Source organism: Parus major, chromosome Z (assembly GCF_001522545.3).
Source record: "Parus major isolate Abel chromosome Z, Parus_major1.1, whole genome shotgun sequence".
NCBI classification, from domain to species: Eukaryota; Metazoa; Chordata; class Aves; order Passeriformes; family Paridae; genus Parus; species Parus major.
The window spans coordinates 16,170,973-16,188,762 of record NC_031799.1 but is presented as its reverse complement, the minus strand read 5'-3'; the positions used below and the strand labels follow the sequence as shown (position 1 = coordinate 16,188,762).

The 17,790-nt window shown below is 36.3% G+C and overlaps 1 long non-coding RNA gene across 2 annotated transcripts in view; it reads right to left on the bottom strand.

Annotated features, from left to right (window-relative positions):
• The window catches only part of LOC107198494, an 18,660-nt gene continuing 870 nt past the window's right edge, over positions 1–17,790 (bottom strand). The window contains exons 1-3 of one of the 2 annotated variants that reach the window (XR_001519009.1): positions 17,522–17,716; positions 11,679–11,851; positions 1–10,135 (exon numbers count right to left, since the gene is read on the bottom strand). This is a non-coding gene — a long non-coding RNA (uncharacterized LOC107198494). Of the gene's footprint in view, positions 10,136–11,678; positions 11,852–17,521; positions 17,717–17,790 lie in introns of those variants that run through there. The other variant, XR_001519010.2, reaches the window with a different exon arrangement.

The window sequence follows — 17,790 nt, the reverse complement described above, 5'->3', positions numbered from 1 at the left end:
TTTTTTTTTTTTTTGACATGTTGAGCAGATAAAGGATGAAGATGAAGCAGATGAAGGTTGACAGGACCACAGCAGCTGCTGTTGGAGCAACAACTTTACAGAACAGTGAAGGAATGAAATACAATATGTATAATAATGATTTTAAAATTTCACATTACTATAAAAGTTACTTTAAAGTGGTGTCATGCAAATCTTTACACAAATTTACTTTGTTATTCACATGGCTTGTTATTAAAAATTTGTATGTGTGCTAGAGGCAAATGCAACTCTGCCTCACAAATTCTTGAGGAATCCCTATAGAAAGGAAACATTTTAGAGTGATAATAATCTGTTCAGTTCTTGGAGACAAAACACTAGAGAGGAAATGAACAATTACAAGAGAATAATGTGCCTTAGGAGGTCGAAAGCTCTGTTTTGCTATTGAAAGTCAGGATCCAAAGCACTCTTGCTCTAGAAACAGTCCTTTCATCAGTTAAAAATCAACTAGTGTTCCAAGAAATATGCCAATTTTCAGGTTTCATCCTCTTCTGCCACACTGAAGGTTTTACTTGAGACTTGATAGAAATAACTCAATGAAATACAGTAAGACTTGTGTATTTATTTTGGACCTGTTAAAATTTTATAGCTAGTGCTGACATGCACATTTAAGATGTGAAACCCCTATCCATGGGGACATCTTCAGCTGTGCATGTTTTCATGTAAAAATAATACAAGTACTGGAAATCTCACCTAGGAAGATCTGGAAGTAGCAAAATTTATGCTCTTTAAAATAATGTACTGTCTATGTCCCACATTACATATAAAACATGCTACCTTGTAATTTGCACAAAACACCCATTATCTCCTTTTGGTTTTTTTTTTTTATGTTTGTTTGTTTCTTTTTCCTATGAACAAAGTGAAGGTATGTGGTATACTGATCCTCTGGATGTATTTGTCAAAGTAATTGCTTACCAGAAAATAATTGAATTTTCTAAATGAATTTTGAGATTTAAGAAGTTCTGTGTTCAAAGAATCCCTGAAAACTCAGCCAAGAACTCATTGAGGCCGAGTCTCAACATGTTGGTCTGGAAGGTGACCAGACCTTGATCTAGCTGCTGATGCTAGGGTAGAGGTACTTCATCCAGAAAGTCTTTAAAAAGAAACTGCTGGCATTTGTGAAGGATTTACAGGAAGAGTTTGCTGTGGTTAGTGAACAATTCCTTTCTGGAAAGACATAAATATGCTGTTTGATATCAATGTACCCTGGGAATTAAGTACTGTTTAGCTGACAAGGAACAGCTGGTGACTGATTGGGTAAGAAATAAGAGTGGAAGACTTACCCCAAAATCTCAAATTTAGGGTGACTGATAGGGAACAGATGGTGTCTCAATGCTATTGTCTTTGTATGGTGACTTAGTGGAAAATATGAAATTCCAGTCTTAGAAAGAAAGCAAGTAATTCATTGGCAAAAATACTGTCTCACCTTGCTTCTTCACATGGTGAAAGCCAACCAAAATGTTCTTCTATATCAGAACTGTTACTTCCTTTAGTGTTGGAATTAGAACAATAGTCTCATATTGTCCTAATTTTGTGACTTTGGAAATGCCAGAAAGGCTGCAGAGATGGTAAAATCTGCTGCTAGAAGTCCTTTTCTGTAGATAGTTTCACTTAACTATGAGGAACAAAATCTTACATATAAACTGTATCATCTTTACTGGACTTGCACTTAAGTGTGTATCAGTTCAGAATTTACATCATTAATCTTAACACTATCATCCATGCTGCTTCTGAAATTACATTTTCTTTCCTGGTATAAGTTCATCTCAGAAGATAGAACTTGGCCAGACTTTTTTTTAAGATTACCAATTAATTTACTCTGAACCTTGATTTACATAGATAGGTACATTATTCCATATATGTGAGTCATGAATGCTTTAAAGAGTGTTAGTGAAATTTAGAGCTCTTTTTCTCCTCTCTCTTATTTACCCTTCTCTTTATACATGACAGAATTTGAAAAAATCTAAAAATGTTTTCTGGCCTGCTTTGCAAATTTGCTTATTTGCAAAGACCTCATGCCACATATGTTGGAAAAAAATGGAGATTTGTTTTTCTTCCTAAAAAAGCCTTTGTATCTCATAAAATACTGGCAGAATCTCACTCAGCCTTTGCCATGCCCTCTAAGCGAAGGTTTCTGTACATGTAAACATTTATTTAACATGACCAGAAACCTGGTTAGTAGGTAAGGTAGCACTTTCTTTCCATTACTACTTTCCTCCCAATACATATTTGTCAATATAGCTATTTTTATTACACAGATCAGAACTGCTGTGAAAATCTGTTGTTTGTATGTTGTTCTACTGAAGGTCAGAAGATCCTTAATTAAACTTTATTTTGCTAAGGTTTATGTTTACATAGCATGCTTTGCAAGAAATAAAATGTTTGTAGTGAGATCATGAGAGAACAATAATATTTATAAAGGCAGATTTAACTCGCATATTATAGAAACCATTTTATTTTCACAGTAGAAGCTTTCTTCCATATTAATCTTTGCAGTACCAAGGAGGTAAATTAAGTCTGTGCAGGCTACTGGGATAGTTCTGTAGTCAAAAATTAGCAATTGGTAATTTGTACAACTATACTTGAATGTGATTACTTATTCTTGGAGAGAAGTTTTAAGAAATTATTCATGTATTTACTGGGCATAAGTGTTTATTTAGCTATTCCATATAATTTGGGGGCAGCTAAAGCTACTTACAGATAGCAGACTATGGACTCTTATAAATTGAAGAGGGTCTTCTTTGTGCAGGGATAAACAAAGCCACAGGAAAATAATTAAGAAAAGCTAATCATGAACAAAACCACCGAGGTGGCTTTGACATGCAGTCAAAGGACTTAGAATTGTTGACATTTTGTTATCAATTCAAAATATACTCAGTTTTACAAAGAGAGTGACTGACGGATGAATAAAGAAGGTGGATGTAAAGTGAAAAACAAAATGTTCTAAACACAAGGAAATTTGTTTATTAGTGTACAAGCAAGCTGTCATTCAGCAAACTGTACTGAGCGATAGTAGCTAAAGGCAGCTGGATGTTGAATAATTTGTGGTTATCTGTCCAATTTGTCAACTCCCTACTCTCACTGCTATTCCCAGAACATTCACTGAGGATATCAGTGAAGTAAAGGCTGCAGGATTAAATCTTATTCTAACAAAAATCCTGGACAGAAAGAACTACCAGACAGTTTCAGATAGACTCCAAGCTGTCTCACCACTATTCATTTTCTACCAGTGCTGGAATTTTGCTGTGGAAACAAATAGCAAAGAAAACAATAACAGGATTAAGAACAATGACAGACTATTAAATCACATACCAGTGGTTCACAGCCTATGGCATTTTTTTTCCACTGGTGCAATGTTAAATTTTTTTTGGCAATTTTTTTTTTTTTTTTTTAATGTACAATGTTTTTGGGTTAAGAACATGACCTATTGGAGGAAGGGATGCTTTCTAGTTCCTCCCTACTTTGATATAGTTTTAGATCGTTTTTCATTTAGTTCTCCCACCTCAATCTGTGTAGTTTGGAGACAGGCCCCTTTTCTGCTCAGGAACAGGAGTCAGGGCCAAATCAGATGCCAAATCATTCTTCATTCTTCCTTTGTATAGCGAGCCATAGAGAGCAGTTAGCCATGAGTGAGCAAACAATAGCAATGAGTTATTCTATGAACTATAATTTTGTGAGGCCTAACACGCAGAGACTGCAGCACAATAGAGATTTGGGACCAGTGCACAAACAACTAGTAATTCTTTAATCTAACGTCTAGTCTAGAACCATAGGAAACCAGAATCCTAAGTTTAGGTACTTAAATAGTGCAAGAGGCCTCTGCTATTTTGAGAAATCAAATACAGTTTCCTGTTCCTATTGTTCCCAAAGTCAAAAATGCATCCTGTTGATACCATAAAAAGACACTAAATTATTCTGCAATCAGGAAAAGCGTGTTTTAGTTATTCTACTGCTGCAGTTCTACGCTCTGATTATGTAGAATCGTGATGTCAATATTTTTTTCTTAGTAGTTCAATTTATTTAGTCTTTAAAGCCACTTTACATACTCTGATAATAATTTTAATTTCCTGATTGATTTAATTTAATTTAAATTGAATGTCACACATTGATTTCACATGTGTATTTATTTTTGTCCACATCTAAGTGTGAAGCAAGCATTTAGACAACTAGGTAATGTGGTAACAGAACACGCCTGCTACACACCAATTACATGTCAGGTGCATGAGCACTTGCAAAATTCAGTCCCATTTGAGCAGACAAAAAGCTATTAGGGCTTTTCATAATGTAGTTGCTGCCATCACTCACCTACAATAGCTTGTTACCCTTTATGTTCCCATCTCCTATGTGGGTCGGTTCATTAGGAGTTGTCTTTCCATCTCCAAACTAGCTGGCATATGAGGCTGCCACATGTCAGCTCTGCCTTTTGTACCAACTAATATGGAGTTGATTGCCTGCATGTTTGAAAAAATTGGCCTGATGCCTTGTGTTACTGGATACAAAAGCCTGCAGTTATTGCCTCCAGATGTGGAGAGAAAGGCTAGCAGAAAATACCTGCTCCATTAGCCCACACTTTGTTCCACTGCAGCAGGTCTGAGATGGAATGTCAAGACCTACAGCAGTGTTAGGCAGTCGGAGCTGTACTTCCAGGAAATATTTAAAGTGGTCTGGCCAGTAGCTACTTGATATTAAATATTACAGAATGCCTTCTGGTTTATATTAGGTACACAAAATCAATAGATTCTTTGACCTTTAACTTTCTGTGCCTCTTTCCTGCTTATGAAAGAAAGCAATAATAATCTGTCATTTTAGTGGATTGTTGTGAAAATGAACTGATTAGTATAATAGAATCATAGAATCTTAGAAACATAGTATCTGTGAATAAGCTAGTTTCAGATTATGTGACAAAAAAAAAGGAAAATATTTCTGTGTTCAGAATTTGTCAAGTAGTGAGTGCAAAACGTAAGAAAAACATAAGGCCACATGCAGCAATAATTCTTTGCTAAAAAGTAAAGAAGAAGGAAGATTTAATTCTGACTGATATAGTAGTCAAGTGGAAAATATACAGTAGAGTTATATAATTGGACAGCACATTATAATATATAGGCAGCTGTAGGCTGAAATAAACATGTACTGGAAATCTGAAATTCAGCATTTTCTTCCCAAGTGTTTAAAAAATTTACTGCACTACAGTCACAATTGTTAGGTTTCAGTTCCTCTTCTTTGTTTTTCAGCACGAGACACAATTTTCTATAAGAATGTGAGATATGCAGAAAGATAGAATCACATTTGGAAATTAATTCAGATAGTAATGTACAGTTTTCAAAAGTGAAGTTAGATCTGACTACACTGTGACTTCTGTCTGCTCCTCTTCCTTGAGAATTGTGAGTCAGATTATGTGGTACAATGAAACCTCTTGGCACTTCCCTGTCTAGAGACTGAATCTATTGGGTGCTTTCTGCCCACTGTCCCAGCAGAGATACAGCAGAACTTGCCCATCTGCAGCAAAATGATATTAGGAAATACAGGCAGGATTTGGTAGGATCTGGGTTAAAATGTTTAAATTGGAAGTCTATTTATATACTACAGAATTTATTGGGATTTTTACAAATACCTGTTTGTATCCAGTAGTATGTCTTAGTCTTCTGAAAGACAGCCATTAAAACAGTGAGGGTGTGAAAAACATTACTTTTGCCTACGGCTCAGTTCTAAGAAAGTGCATTAATGCATGCTGAACTGCTGAGCAGGGTGAAAAGGATTAGTGATCAACACTAACAAGAATCATTTGCTCTAAGCACAAATAGACAGTGCTTTTTGCTCACAATATAAACAGCTTTACTTGAAAGAGGCCCCCAGTATCTGGATAATTTAGTACCATTACTTATGGTTTTTTATGTGTTCAGAATAAAAACAATATTTGGCTTTAATTCTCTGAGTAAGTATGAACATAATTACTTGTTAATGAATTTACAAATTCACCTCTATTTTATTCTTAAACCATCCACACAGAAGCAAGAAATCAAATTTCATGTTAGTTACACAGAAAAATAGTTTGTTGTTTAGCCAGGACTGTAAAAATCTTGTATGATCCAGATCTATGCACATCCTTCATGGTGACATAAACCAGAAATAAAATACAACAGGTACTCCTTCTCACATATTCTTCAGATGGGTTAAAGGCAAAGAGCCTATACTTTGGCTTCTGGCCTCTCCCTCAATGGGAAAATCTAAAATAGTTTAATTAGAGTCAAACAGTCCTGTAAAGCATGCTTTGGACTTGCTTCAAGAGCTGAAATCTATAGTTACAACACAAAATACTTAGCCCTTAAAGAGCTTCTACACATCCTTACCGTATTTCAACCCATTTTCCTGATTTGAGATACCGTTTGGCTAAGAGAACCATTAGCATCTTTGAAACTGTGATTCACAGAATTTTTCTGTGTGGGAAAAGACCCACAAGAATCATCAAGTCCAACTCTTAGCTGGACTAAGAAGCCGTGGATTGAAACAGTCCATAACACAGATTGAACCCACAACCTAGGTGTTAATAGCACTATTCTCTAGATAACTGAGCCAATCTCAGGGTCATCACTTACATTTCTTCACAGCACAGCTTCTTGCCAGGTTTTTCCATCCTCAAGGCTGGCTATGTGAAGGATGATCAAAAGACAAAGTTTATTCCTAACTAAGAATTATTCAAGATGGACTCAGAATATTCACACCCTTGTCTTATTTTCCCTCTCCTTTAGAGTTGTAATTGCATGAAGGATAGGTGAAAGAATTGCACTGAAGTGGCTGAATTCACATGCTATCTTTAGACCCTCATCCTGGAAACACATAAGAATGTGAGAAAAAGGGGCAGTGTTATTGCAAAGTTCCCACCACTCACACAGTAAACTGCCTGAGTGGAAATGAATTTCCAAGAATGTATGCTCTGTTGTATTTATTTCCATACTCTTGTCTTAATGCAGCTAAGCTTGGATACACAGGACTGTTCCTTAGTATGTCTGCAGCATTGTTTGTGTTGATCAGATGATTATCATTAACTGGTTTTGTTACTGACAGGATAGGTTTATAATCCAGCTGCCAAGACATTAGAAGGCTGGACTTTGGTTAGGGCACTGCCTCAGGAGGTAAGAAATCCAATTTGGTTCTTGTTTCCAAGGCAAATTTTTCTCTTTCTGGAAAATCACAGACATTTATTCCACTTTCAAAGAGTGCAGGAAGATGTACCAGCATCATAGTCCTGTTTAGATTATCACTATTTTTTTGAGAAATGGTATCTTCTAATACACATGTGCAGAAACTTATACAAAATGTCATATGAAGCTTTCAGGGGAAAAACAGCAAATGAGGAGGATCAAGAAAATTGTAAGTATGAAGGTGTACCACTAGTGACAAAGAAGAAAGTGAGTTTAATGTGAACATATCTTTAACATTCCTGATGAAACCAAAGAACAACTTGTTGACTCAGGGATCAGAGACAGACTTAAAGGAGGGGGTAAACCTTCCCAGCTGCCCTACTGTGGCACCATATATCTCACTTGCTAGTGAGTGGCTGCTGGGGCATCATTATAGTGCATCTGATATAAAAGGGATACAGCAAGTAGAGAGCAGGTATACTTAGTAAGTAAAGTTTGTCAAAGGGTTACATTTGAATAAAAATGAAGTTTTCAGCAGATTTACCATTTGTTGCTGTTGGTAAAGTAAATATAACTGTATTGTCCTCTACAAGGCTATTGCTTTTGTTTTACTCACTTGTAGAACATTATTTTGCAAAGAAAATACAAAAAGTGCCTATTCGTGGACTTATCATACTATAGTACTATTAATGTATTTTGTTTATGAAAAGCTTTTACAGGATGAAATTACTTGAGTTCAATTTAAAATTAACAACTGTACACTCAACTTTCAGCCCTCTCTTGGGCAAAGTTCATATTGAAATTGAATTTTGCATTTCTTTGGACTGAAAAGGAGCAAAGGGACAAAAGGATTAAATATTTACTTTTAATAATATCTACACTGTAGAAAGACTAAAAAAAAATAAGCCTCAGCCACTAGCTGGACATTAATAGGAAAAAATGTTGCAGTGAAAGTAAGAGAGAGATAAGTGACTCTGTATGCTAATGTGTAAAACCGCATATGTGAAAAATGTACAACAAAGAATTGTGTTTTACCCAAGATTACCATTAGCATAGTTGCTATAACCCTGTGATTATCTCTCTTAACTATATACTTGCAGTTTCCTGTAAATAATAACATGGAATTCTAGTCAGTCATTTAGAGTTTGTATAAAATAAGGAGACTATAAAATGAGCATTCTGCCTATTCTTAGTCTGTAATTACATTTTACTATAAGGTATAGGGAATTAGTTCCATTCCTGAGTCTCTTCAAAACTTAATGCATATTTAACAATACAGACCTTTGCACAAAGTCTGTCAGCAGGCAGTCTTATCCTAGCAGAAATCTAGTCACACATTTCTTCCCCAATCCCAAAGCTGGTTAGTAGAGCCTGAGAAGTGAGTGGCAGTAATGAGGAATGCTGAGAGATACCCTGATTCACAGCAACTTTCTTCTGCCTGTGAACAGGATAGCTCCTTCAGGGTTCCTTACTGATATTTAAAATGAAATATTTGGCACCTCCGTTGTCCCTTTTAATTCCTTTAGTTGGAAAATACAAAGTTTTATAATGCATTAATTGTGTAGTTTTAAATACAGTAACTAATCGTGGTTATCTCAGAAAAAAAGCAGTTAATACAGACCTAATCTTGCTTGTACTAAGTGCAAGTTCACATTTACTGTAATTGTCAGCTATCATCTCTGTTCACTTGGTACCTCTTCCCAGGAAAAAAAGCAAGACAGAAGAGCACATAATCTCTCTCTGAACTGAATCCTTTCCTGTCAGTGATTGTCTTCTGTTCTCCAGGGCACAGGAGCACTTGGTCCTTTGTTAAATGGCAATGGCCCTTACTCCATACTTTTAATGGACAAATGCTTAGATAGCTTTTACACCCTTAAAATGATTAAATTTCTTAGTTAATATACTAGGGAGTTAAAACAGACTTTGCCTTTAGCTGTTTTCTACACCTAATTTTATACAGCCCAATAAGCAGAATTAAATTTTTAAAATAGATTATTTCTGTTCAGCTGGTCCAGTCAAAAATGTCTTGTTCTTGCTAACCCATATTTTTCTCCAAAGGATTCTGTGCATCTTACTTTACTATTTTTCATTGTTTGGGAGGGAAAGAAACATTTCTCAGAAGTTTTATTCTACAAGGAGGAATAAAGAAGAACACAAACCATTTATATATTGTTTTAAGTTTTAGTAACTCACTGAGGTATCTTAAAGGTACAAGTGTACAACTACCACCAGAATCCAAAAAGCTCTGTAAAAGGTAGCAGTGGACATTAGAGACTTCCTTGACCTTCTTCCAGATACCCAAGAGAAAACAGATCTTGCTAACAAGCCATTCAGTTGTTATTCATGGAAATCAGCTGAAATCTGTGGAGGCTTTTCTCACCAATTCCACTGGGAATTGGGAAGTTTAACCTTCAGGCACCACCAAAGTAAACAATAGTGAGTTTGTAACCTGTTTTGCAAGATCTCCTGGGGCTTCATTTTTCTATAATCCCACCTCTTTCCACAGACCTGACTTTTTCCAGTCATCCTCTTCCACTGAAATGTCCTAAAGCCAATTCCAGCTCTTTCCCTGCTTTCAGTCAGTTCTAAGGAATGAAACTCTCAAATACACTTGTTGAGCATTGTCACTTCTCCACTACAGCAGAATTCAATATTGTGTCTTTTCCATTTATTGCAAATCAATCTTGACCTTCTGAGACTTTATAAAATCCTCTTGCTGACCCCTTCCAGGTGTCTGTTCTGGTCTAAGGGGCCAAATTTTAATTCTATTCCTCTGATGGAATTCTGTAAGACAAAGGATTTAAACAAGCAGAATCCCACTGTTATATCTCACTTTATCCCAATTCTTGTTGCCACTTCCCTGTGCTTAAAGGATTCAGAAGCCATGCTGTGTGTTGTTATAATCTTGGATGGTAGCTTCCAGTCATTCGGGAAGAGTATTACTGGAAGTATCTTCTAGGCTGGGAACAAGATACAGAGGAGAGACATGTCAGAGCAATGATATTTCAGGGTCAGCTGCCCATGTCCAAACACATGGTGTCTTGCTTTCTCTCACTAAAAAATCTTCCATGCAGAAAATAACAGAGTCAGATCTTGTCATGCTAATTCAGCCTAAATTCAAAGATAAAATATGTACTCCAAAACCACACAGGCTAAAAAACCACATCTTTTGATCAATATGCTAGTTATGAGACAAGTATTTATATCATCAAATTTCCTTTTAGATTTGATTGGATAAACACATCTAAGCTACTTTACTTGTTTGCTTCACATTTCCCTCTTGGCCATGGATTAGGTATGCTGTGTAGCCAGAATTCAAGAGCTAGATTTTCCTTTCAAGTCTGCCTAGCTGTAGAAATGAATGCATCAGACCTATGAAAATCCAGTTCAATTGCCAAGAAAACTTCTGAACAAAATACCCTCTACATGAAAGTCAGGTAGCCAGTGTCTCGCTTCTATTGAGAAAAGTGAATTAGTGACATGAATTAGGTCTTCAAATCAAGTATAGCATCTTTGTAAAGATGCATATAGGCTTTTCTACTTTTTCTGAGGCAAAGTTCCAGCCATCCAGAGAGCACTCTTGCTATAATCATAAAGATTATGCTGAAGATGTAAATATTATTTATGTTTTTTAAAGTAGATTTCTGCCTGTGACTTCAGAATGGGCAACCATTCATATCATTATGAAGATCATCCATTTTGCAGAGGGTGCCTTTCTTATTTCCATTCACACTAATAGAACAGCTTCTTAAAAATCTGTGATACAAAACAAAAAGTGAAAACTTGACCTGTGGATTTCTAAGATAAAGCTGAGATAAGCAAAAAAATTAGTAAGGACCTATTTAATATCTGCTTCTATAAACATTGTCAGTAGACCTTTAGGATGTGCTTTAAAGAAAAAAAGAGCTCCTAAGGATATGTTGCACAGCAAAATGCAGATTTAATTATACCTTGTGTTCACATGCCTGCATTGTTTAAACTGGCTAATAGAATAAAATAATTACATTTGTGTGAACTGGTAAATGGTGTTCAGACTATAAGGCATGTGTTACTATGTCCTTTCTCTACTTGATGTACTACCTAGATGAGACTAAAACCTGACACAAAGGTATGTCCATACCAAAACATTATTTCTTACTAATTTTTAGCATTTAATTTATTCCTTTTTCTGGAAAGTATATTTAATTTCATTTAATACTCAGAAACAAAGTAAGTTAAAATTCAGAAACCTTGACCCACAGAGACTTTGTATGAGATGTTCATTATATCCAGCAGGAGATGAAATGGTCATCAACATATTCCTAATATATGCTATATTTTATAGATTACAGGCAAAGTTCAGCTTTATGAGTTTGGAGTCACACTGACTCTTCTTGGGAAGATACAATTATTAAGGAAGACACAGCTGAAGTGTATATAAGATGGGATAACACGTTCAGTATAAATATGAAACACAAGGTCATATGGAAATTGCAATTTCTTTTGTTTCAGAGTTATCTGTACCTTCATTTGCTTTGAGACTTTATAATTCCTCTTGCCAATTCATATGTGCCATTACTGAATCTTCCTCCTTTGGAGTGAAGAGAAAGACTGATGCAGACAACAGTCACCCATGTTCCAGGGTCCTGCAGAGCTTTATTTGTGTCATGACCTTGTTCTCCTTTGGAGAGGCAGACCTGTGGGATAGGCACTGTTAATCTTCAAACACAACAGAGGCATTATGTAGGTCATAAGATACATTTTCTTCTAGTAAAGCAATGGCATTTTTTCACACCTTACTAAGACTATGACTTGAAGACTTAAGAACATAAGAAGAATTTTCCGAGTAAGAAAGTGGAAGGCTCTAAGACCTGGATCTGAACCCAGCCCATTTTATAATTTGAAAGAGACCAAGTATTGAGTCTCTCATTTTTTTAGGGGTAAATTTGGAGCACAAATATAATTTTAGCCTAATGAGAGCTCTCATTATGGAAACAAAGGAAAAAGCTACCGATGAACACACAGGTTTGCATGTTAACACTTGAGCAAAGACAACAGAGTCTAACTGTACTGCTTCTATTTACATATTCATTCAGTAAAAAGGCAAAACAATCTGAACATGAGAGATAAATATTTGAATACTTTGTAAACAATATTAGAAAAAAATGTACTACAAAGTTTGAGCAAAATTGTAGGCCGCATAAAATGTATCACACTTGAGTCACAAAAACTGAGAGGTTCAGTTCATCCCAGAAAACCAGACATTATGAAAAACAGGACTAGATTTCTTAGGGTTTGCCTCCTTGTTGATTCTTATTAGGGACATGATGATAAGGTCCAACTTTTAATCCATCTCATGAAGGTTTCCACAGTGTCATAAGCAATAGAGAGTTAAACCGCTAATTTATTTTAATTAATCTTCACAAGACCACTATTTTCTACATTTCACAGAAAAGAAATCAAGCAAACATGGCAAATGCTTTCTTAAATGTGTATGAGAAGAAATCCTAAAGCCCTAAGCCTAGGGTTTCCAAATTCCTCAGTTTCTTAAACACAGAAACCCTGCTGCCAAGGCAGACATCTGTGGCCATTTAGACTTCGAATTCTGCTAATAATTCAAACAAGGTTGCCAGTTTAGGACTAGGACTCTTAATTACATTTTTTATTGCTATGGGACTGTTTAAAAACCTAACATAGAGCAGTGATAAAATTAAAAATGAATCTACAGCACTACCAAGTTGAGCTGGGGTGACACAGAAATGAAAAAATATCATATGTAAATTCCAGCCTGCTTGGCAATATAATCTATTCAAATTTTCTCATGCAAATTTTTTTGCATCATTTTATCAACAGTAACATTTTTGGTGCACAGGAAGGAGTAAATTACCTACATAAAATCAACTGTAATATTACAATCACTTTATTCATATCCCATAGATTTAAATTAATTATTCATTTTATGATACTAAATTTATATCAGTGTAACTACAGTGTGAAACTGGTTTCTACTTTTGACCTTGTTCCACCATTAACCTTTGCTTTTGGACTGCCTGTTGTTACTTTGCCAGTGAGGTTGCCTGAATGTCAGCTAAATGTTTCAGGAAACAAGAAGAGGGAGAACAGGTGAAAAATCCTTTTCAAAACCTGTTTGTTTTCATATCCATGTGTTTTTTAACAGGAAAAAAAAAAAATATATATATATATATCCAAAGTACACATGGTGACCAAAATGCCAGAAGGTAGCAAAGCATTTGAACAAAGAGAAAGAGATTTCTGACTGAGAGGTTTTTCTTCTCTCATAGCGTTCGTTCACCTTTGGCTGTAGTATCTCTGCATGTTGACATTTGTCAATATATCAGATAAAGAGCTGCAAATTGCTTCAAGCATTATTTACTCAGAGCACCTTCTCCCTTTCCCTGTAAGTTACATGAGTTTGATTAACAGCAGGCTCCAAGTCACTCACTGAAATTTGAGCTGCAAATAAAACTGCTGACTGCTCTTGGCGTCTATTAAATATTCAAACTCCTCTAATGAAAACCTCATTCTCTGTCCAGCTCTTTTTATGTCCTTATGCCCTTCTGGATATTTCTAGGAAATACTTCTGGTCATAACTGGCCACACACATTTATTGTTAAAATGTATACTTAGAAATCTCTTACTATTAGACCATTCAAGTATTTTTTCCTATCAGTTTTCCAGCTGCTGAACAACAGAACTCTTCAAACTAATCTTAACTTTCTATTTGGTCCAACAACTTGTCTGTTCTTCCAGGGAAGTCAGAGACTGTTTTATCACATAATTTGTATTCTTGAACTAACCACAGTTTGTACCTTCTAAGGCATCTAATTCTGTATTTCTAGCCATAACAAATATAGGGATTTTGTAGCATTTGGGAGGCTTTGTATTACTGTATGAGCATCCTGAGTCAAAGAAGTCCACATTTTTATGTTTTTTCTACAGATTTTATTTTTCCATAGTAAGTATATGGTATTTATCTGAAGGTAAAAATTATGTTTTGGTTTCCTGCTAACTATCCTATGAGTTTCCAAGATGAGCTTGAGCATGTCTGCTGTAACAACCTTGTACCATGGAAAACTGATGTTGTTGAGTAAGGTAGTTTCTTTCAGTACTTTCAAAGATAATAAATGCCTTGCTTCTGAACTTTATTTAGAAGGTAAAATACCATGACCCTTCCCCCTCCAGTAATTAATGTTCTTAAACAGAGCTATCAGGGCTCCTCATATTAGTAAAACCTGCTGATCAGTACAACCACCATCCTGCTAATAATAAAAAATAATCACTTGCCTTTCCCCTGTTAAAAACTGGGTGTGATGCAGAGAGCACGGAGAGAAGAAAAATACCATGCACTTTGTCCTCTTACTGAATGAAATTATTGTCATGTGGCAAAGTGGTTTAGATTGTCTCAGTCACTAATGTGCTACTGGGTCTTTTTTGTTTTACGGCACCTTTTGTAAAATGCTCAGTTTTCAGGTAATTCAAACCACGATGTGGCAACACTATACCTACGTACATCTACTGGTTGAATAGCAGCACTGCTTTCTGCAGGACTTCTACAGAAGTAGTATCCTGATAGAATCTATTTAACTAGTGAGACTGGAAATTAAAACAATATGACTAAAAGAGGTACTACAGAATGCCTGTCATTCAAGTTGTTTTCCAAGATAATGCTCACTGGACAATTTTTAATATATACAGCTGGCTATACAATTCCAAAAAAATATACTAATTCCATTCAAATATGTTTGGAAATAGGCATATTCATTAGTATTAACATTTTTAACTCACATTTTGCTGATATCTACTAAAAACAAACACATTTTTATGTCAAATTCACCGCCAGAATTTGCTAACTTCTAGTGCTACAAAAGCTTGAATTTGTCAGGTGCTACTTTTAGGTTAAAATGTTCAAACTCATTAAATTGCACCAACATAAGCAATGGATGATGAAATGTTGCACTCAGCACTTCTCAGGGTTAAAGTCTGAGTCCCAGATTGATTATTTTCTATACAAGTTTACAGCAAATTATTCTTGTGACAGGATTTCACTTGTGCTTCTGTGAATAAGCTCACTTCCATTTTTGGAACCAGACTAATTACCTCACAGCCAACACATGACGTTTGCTCCATTTAAATACTTTGATCTTTTCCTTCCTATCTTGACATATGAGTTCCCACTGATAAGTTTCTTTATGAAGATAACTAACACTGCATTAGGTATATATTCCAATGTGAAAGTGAACTTCATTTTAGATGAAAGAAATCTAACAGGACTTGCTAGAAGAATCTCAGCAACATCATGACTGCTATATAGGCTGGAAGGCATGTGTTATAGGGCTTGTATTCTGCTTACATTCTGCTATTATTCAATGTTAATCTCCACTTTATGTAATAGAATTAATGTGCCATAAGGCTATGCACTGGCCAAAGGAGTAATGTGTTTACAGTGAACAGAATGACTAATACATAAATTTAAGCCTGGCTTCTCTCTTGATCAAGTTTGTGGGATTTTCAATGTATACATGAGAAATTTCTTGATTTTTTTAACTGATTTTGTGTTCAGTTAAAAAGGTCTTGTTTATAAACTAGAAAGAAGATTGCATTTATAAAATAGAATAAACATTATAATTTTGATATATAAACACACTGCATCTTCATAATCAGGACTATCAGCTTCATATAAAACAGAGGAGTCTTCTAGTTCTTTTTCTCCAGATGTAAATCAATGCTAAGCAACTAAAGTAAACTGCATCTGAGAAATGTTATTATAATTTATGGCTGCTTTCAGAAATTCTACTAGCTTTGATTGTGATGCCTGGCCACATTTGAATATCCTTCCCATTGTTTTCCAGTAGCTGCACTGTATCTTCCTTCTTGCTATGAAAACCAATTATTTACTTTCCTATTACAGCAGCATCTCTGTAGCAACTCTCTACACGTAGATTCTATTTTCTTCTCAATCTGCTATAGAAGAAATAATTTCCAGTCCTTTCCTATTTTTCTCACAGGAATAGCAATATCTGCTTGTTCTTGAGGTTCTCATTTCATCATTTAGAGAAACATCAAAAGCCAGCAAGTCTCAAGAATGATGTATTACTGCTAAAAAAGAAGAAATAGAGTTTTAAAGGGTAAGGGGAAAACACTGCATAATGTTAAAAATCACATCTGATGACAGAATATGATGAAATCAGTTTCTTGCAGCTCCCGTGTTCTATTACTGAGAGGCGTACTTTAGCCACCCCTGCAGTGGCTAAAGTAGTCTTTACACTATAGTTCCCCCTGTCAAAAGGACATTTCAGAATCAAGGGTTGCCAGCAGTGGCTGTGAGTGCATGGAAAACAGTTAAAATGTTGAATAACAGGAAGGGCCAAGCCTGTATCACTCCTTCCACCCATTACCTATTAAAGTCCTAAAACTAGTGAACTTCTAAATTATTGAAAATAAAAAAGGTCATGTGCACTCATCTAAATTAAACTTAATTTGCTATGCAGGTGTATTTGGCATTGAATCCCAAAGTAAGGATTGCCAAAGCAATAATTTTTTTCTAGACTAGATGTATGAGGAAAATGAATTATCCATTGACAACGTATGCATTGACAAAAGCAGCAGGCAGGAGGGGAACATCTTACCAACACTGTCTGGATATAGTAACTGAGACTGTCCACAACAGGCCTTAAATAGTTATATAGTTACGACATTCAGAGCAGAAATTGTAACTTCCCTTCTCCCAGTCCAGTTTACTAGATCTAGGGGAACTCCTTACAAATACTGATTCCCAGTTGCTCCTGGCTTCTCGTGTACACCTCTTTTTTTCTAGCTCCTTACCTACTCTCCTAGTTTTTTTAACTACACTGTGTTTTTTTCCCTTATTCTTTCACTTGGTGCCTGATTTTTAGATTTCCGATCCCACTGTCACACACATGGAGAAGTTTTCTTCCATTTCTCCAGGACTCAGGTTTTCCTGCTAACACCACAAATTTGTGGAAAAGCCTCCAGGTTAGGACGCCATGTTGCAGTACGAGACATGGGCATTGCTTTCACGGGTGCTTAGGGGAATTCTTTCCCAATCAAATTGCGAAAGAAACCTACGAGATCATTGATCCAATCTATGACCAGATACCACTATTTCAACTAGACCATGACACTAAGTGCTGTGTCCAGTCTTTCCTTAAACACCTCCAGCAATGGTGACTCCTCAACCTCCCTGGGCAGCCCACTCTAGTATCTAATCACCCTTTCTGTGAAGAAATTCTTCCTGATGTCCAACCTAACACCCCCCCCCGGTGTTGCTTAAGACCGTGTCCTCTTGTCCTGCCACTGGTTGCGTGGGAGAAGAGACCGACCCCCACCTGGCCAAAGACTCCTTTCAGGCAGTTGTAGGGAGTGATAAGGTCACCCCTGAGCCTCCTTTTCTAAGAGGGCTAAACACCCCCAGCTCCTTCAGGTACTCCTCTCGGGACTTGTGCTGCAGTCCGTTCCCCATCTCCTCCTCTGGGATTGTTCAGCTGTGGGATGGCAGAGCCCCGAGAGCCGCAGCGGCACGGCTGCAGCGCTCCTACGCCTTTAAGGGCGGCCCGGCCGCGCCCCCACGTGTGCGATCAGCTGACGGCGCGTCCCG